Consider the following 5504-nt stretch of genomic DNA (forward strand, 5'->3'; position numbering starts at 1 on the left):
GTTCCAAGCACAGGGGACAGCCTGTCACTCTTCCAGTATACCAGGCAAAGCAGAGCTTCTGCTGTTGGTCTTTATGCCCTTCCCTGCCATCTTTTAATACCACCCTTTAAAATCTTACTCCAGGATTTCACTCCCGTTCTCAGCCAAACATCCCATGGTTGATGAAACAGTATCCAGGTACTCTCTTGTTCGGAGCACACGCACATTTAATATCACTTCCTGTTGTTGTGTTTACTTTATCTGCCTCTTTTTCTGGATGGGCTGAGGGTAATTGGAGGAAAGTGTACAAGCCGGTTCCTTGCAGAGTGTCTGTTTTTAATTGCACTGGAAAGCTAATCCTTCTGTTGAGTAACTGGAACGCCTAATGAGAGAGAGAGAGAGAGAGAGAGAGAGAGAGAGAGAGAGAGAGAGAGAGAGAGAGAGAAAGAGATCAACAAATGCTTGTTGCATTAAGTCGACACCCTTCACCCACTTGGAAGTTTTCCTTTTGGCCAGTCCTGTGGAGGCAGTTTTGGTTCTATCAGTTGAAACTGTCCTGGTTTTGCATGTGTTTGATCAACTTAAAAACATGTGAAGAATTTGCTTGCTTATGTAGCCTGCGCACTTGGAGCGAGGAAAAAGAAGGTCTATAATTAGACTCGCAAAGTGGTTGAAGACCAAAGCAATTGATAAAAGCAAAGTATTACTGCAGGCAGTGCAAAGCTAAAGGCTTTCTCCCTGTGGTCTGCAATTAGAATGGGCTGATGAATATTTGTTATTGCATTATTGGATAATAAAAGACCAAGGTTTTGGTATGCAATATTGCGATAGTCTCCCTACAGAGCAAGATGGCAGCGCTAATGAACTGAAACTTTATATCAAAACAACAACAACAACAAACTAAGATCCAGGCAAGGTGCTCACTATACAACAAAGGAAACCTGAGAACTCGTTTACATTAGTAGAATCACTTGAAAATGTGCTAAAAGTTTCAATTCATCAGCAGCAAAAGCATATTATACTTAGAAATTCAATAACAGAACTTGTATAACATCTGTCAGGAAAATAATATAATCTTCCTGAAAGACATAAAGGAGGAATTCATAAATAGAAAGCTGCGCTGTACTCCTTGGAGGGTTGGCTTACTATTGCAAAGGTTTCAAGTAAACATACAGTTAACCTCAACTTTCTAAAGATGAGAATTTAAACAATAATGAAATTATATTTTCTTTCAAACTGTCGAAGTATAAAACTATCTGGAGCAATTTCTTTCTCAGTTGTGATAGGATTGTAAAGTTTTACAATTTTTTGGATGATAATTTGAAAATGTGTAGCATCCTTTGAAACCCCTAAGCCAACAGTTCTGATTTTAGAAATCCGAGCTACAGAAATAGTCACCGTAAACTGACTGAAATATTAATGTGTCAGATATGTAATAAAAATTGCTCATAGAAATTGAGTTTAAATTCTTTTCCATTCAATCAGGCAAATGGTATGCAGATTTAAGAATGATGCAACAGCTGAACATATCCAATGACATGTGTACACAAATAAACTGACTCATGCTGTCTGGTGTGGCTTTTGCTTGTAAAATGTGTTGTGTGGGAAATATGGTTAAATGGGTATAGTGCTGGCTGTGCAAACAAGAAGACCCGAGTTGGGAGCTCCAGGACCCTGTGAAAGGCAAGGAAGGGCAATGCACACCTTTAATTGCTAGGGGACAGAGAGAGACAGATCTAGGACCTCACTGGACAGCCAGTCTGAGAGAACAAGCTCTAGGTTCTGTGAGAGATCCTACTTGAAAAAGGAAGGTGGAGAAATGATTCAGGAAGGTACCCTAGTGTCAGCCTTTGGCCTCTACATGAGGCTATATAGGTGAGTTATCCTGTAGATAATATGCGTGTGCACACGCATGCGTGTGCGCACACACACGTGGTGTATGTATGTAAAATGAATGTTAAAAAGAATGTTTAGCTAATTCTTGGGGTTAGCAGCCTACAGTTGTCTCCCCAGAACTTGAAAAACAATGTCAGAAGAATTGTGAATTTGAGGCCAGCCTGGGGTATGAAGCATGACAAGCTTAGGCAAACAAGCAACCAAGCAAATACAGTTTGGATAGGTAACAGACTACATCCCGAGCAGGAGCCATCTCGGAGTAGAAGTCAGAGCAATTCTGTCTATTGCTTTTTCTTCTTCCACAGCTTTGCAGCATGCAGAATGCACCGTGGAACTCTTCTACTTCTTCAGAGGCACCGTCCCTCAGGGGGACATAGTGCTCCCTAAGTCCCAGCCAAGGCTGGTTAATGATGACAGCAATGGCGGTAGTGACAGGAGACTCTGCCTCTCTGAGCTTTCCCTCAGCTGTGACAGCTCTCTTCTCGCTCCCTTTGATCTCCCACCCTATGTGGGGGTGTTAGAATGTGTGTCATTAAAGTTCATTTAACTTGAAGCACATGAGACATGAAAAACGGAAGGGAAGTCGGAACGGACACTTCTGCTTTTCCTAAAGAAAGATCTATTCCTCCGAGGGTCAAGGTGGGGCAGAGAGCTTGAAGCTGGAATGTGAAATTTCAGATTGAGGGCTTTGCTTAATAAGGGGGAAGAGATCTTTCAAATTAAGGCAAAAAATCTGTAAACTTCTGGAGGCACTGAGACTGCCTTACTTGTTAGGTTTTAAGTACTGCCTCCCAGCTTTCTAGACATGTTCAGATGCTGTTTTAAAAATTCCCCATCAATGCCTAACCTGTTGATCACAAAGAAAACGTCCTTCTTGTTCTCAAAAACTGAAGGACCTTGAACAAAGCCCACCTCAGCTTTAGTTTCACCGCTACTTGGATCGTATGATTGTTTATTTCATCACTAAAGACCATTTCGGCTTTTTACTTCGCTAACGATCAAGCCCACAATGAGTTATTTTAAAACACGTTCCAAATATTTTATTTCACCCAGTTTCATGTTGACAGGTACAACAGTCCCATCTTAACTTCTGTTCACACGCGAACACATTTCCAAGCCCAATTAATAAGAGGTAGACCGTTCGCCAGCTCTGTGGAGCCCAGCACCTGCTGGGAAGACTGTCAAACGTTCGACACGGTACTTAGAGCTGTATTATGGCAAAATGAGAAAAGAAGAAGAAAAAAAAAAACCCGGCATGGGAATGAAATTAAAAACTCACAATGAAATAGTTGATTAAGAAAATTAAGCCATTTAGCCCAGATCCATGCCTCTGCCTCCTTGGAGGAGACCTTGGGAGACTGCTGGGGGCCGGCGTCTGCTAACCGTTTGTCCTCGACGGTGATGACTACTTAATTTTAGTCACAAAGGACTCCTTTGGCATTCATCTAAATTTTCAGACCCCCTTTCAAATTTATTCATAAGTTTCCTCTTTCCCAGTGACCCCAACATATTTGGTGCTGGGAAAGGGTCCTCTAACAAACGGCAGATCTGTACCTAAGCCAGAATAAAGCCTTAGGGGTCCTGAGGGCCAACTTCAGAGAGCCCCTCCTAGGGATAGAAGTTGAGGCTGAGCCGAGTCTCCCTGGCCAGACAGTTTAATTGCCAGATTTATGAGGGAGGAAAGAAAAGGTGTTCCATGGAGAAGGGGGAGGAAGGAAATGATAAGGAAAGCTTTGAAGGGACCATGATGAAAAGACACGACTCACTGTTAACCTCCTCCCCAAACTACTCCAGTCAGCGCTATTTTCATCCTCACCGTGACTCTATTTTGGGTTCCCTAAGTCACTAGGTTGGCACATGGCTGGCCTACAGACACTTAATCTGCTCCACGCTGTTTGGGTTTGCTGTTTTAGTGACCAAATTGAATGGGATAGCTACACTGTGGAAACTTCCAGAAATCTAGGAAAATCATCCATTTTTTTGCACTCGTGACTTAATAGTACTTATATTATACAGCATAAAACATAGCTCAAGTTAAAATATTAATTACTAAGAGAGTTTGAGTGTGTGTTTTGATCTTCAAAGGCTTTCCAGAAACAAAAAGAAAATATTGAAACAAATATAATTAGTAGAATTGTTCTCAAGCAAGAACGCTTTCTATATGATTGGTCATGGACTATTCATCTATTGGGTTCAAGGAAATCTTGAATAAATTAGTAATTAATTCAATAGAACTAAAAATTGATATCCTTTAGGAGCTTTTATGGTGATATGACAATTACCTCTCCAGCACCCCCAGATAGGGTCCTATACATTCTACGTTGACTGTTGGCCACCTGCAACTGAGGGTCACCTTGAAGTTGACCTTCCTGTGTTTTCTGCCTACACTCCGGAATTTTGGGATTATAATCATCAGGCCTAGTTTCTGTGGTACTGTGGACTGAACTGAGGGTTTTGTGCATGCTAGATAGCTTACTATCAATGGAACTCCATGTCCAGCTTTCTATTACTTAGCCATGCCCCCTCTCTGTCATTTCTCCTTTTTTCCTTCCCATCCTTCCTCTTTCTCCCTCCAACTTTTTCTTTAAAGGAACAAAATAAAATTAAGTAATAGTAATCAAACATTGTGGAAATGAAAAGGGAAAAAAAGCACAACTGGATCATAAAATGGAATTAAGTAAGGTTGAATCCTTCAAAGAGGTTTGCTCATATTTGCCCCCAAACCGAGGTCTCAAACTTCCTGGAAATCGACCCGGAAGTACTAAGTTCTTGACCTGTTAAGTGTTTAAATGACTGAAGAATCTCGTGCCCAAGAGAACTATTGTAGTTCCTAGCACAAAGTTCAGGTAGAAATAGATCTACTGTGGATATTTAAGTTAAGACGGTGCCACGAATTTCAACAAGGGCATTGTGGAGATCAGGATATTTATGCTAGACAGGTTGCTCAGTGTGGATGATCTTCACAAGTGTTCCTTGCATTAGCAGCTCCACTGATATGGATACAGGGAAGGCCACCTTATCATTTAAGTTAGCACACAGTACAGACTGCTTTGTCAACTCCCTTAGGCTAGTTTGTGCTGTGGTAACACACCACTAGAACCTCCCCTCCCCCGCTGACTTAAAACTACAACGTTTCTTTTTTATTCATGCATCAAGCTCATCACAAGTTGAAGAAAGGTTCCACTGACTACAGTCACTGGAAGACCCTGGTAAATAGGACCCTTTGTGCTCACGATCACAGAGACTGGGGAAAAGCACACTGCCAACATGTACTAGCTCTTAGAACCATTGTATCACACACTCATCACGTCTACAGACATTTCACAGCTGAGGCAATCTAGTCAGCAGGCCAGAGCAGTCTTCCATGGAGTGGGAATGTGCATTCCTCCCATAGGGAAGAACACAGACCACCATAAGCCACTGTATAGACTATGACAACAGTGTTCCCTTAGCAAAAAAACACTTAAAGAATAATTGTCTCAGCTGACATCTCTCAAGATACTGGGTGATAGAAACCTCGAAATTGGGTTATTTCCTACTGACTCTGTAAAGTGCAAGGTTCTCTTCTGGTGTTGAAAATTGGCCTGGGTCTGAAAAAGCCTGGGATAAAACCGGACTCTCTGAACATA

Source organism: Microtus ochrogaster, linkage group LG4, assembly GCF_000317375.1.
Source record: "Microtus ochrogaster isolate Prairie Vole_2 linkage group LG4, MicOch1.0, whole genome shotgun sequence".
Classification (NCBI taxonomy): Eukaryota; Metazoa; Chordata; class Mammalia; order Rodentia; family Cricetidae; genus Microtus; species Microtus ochrogaster.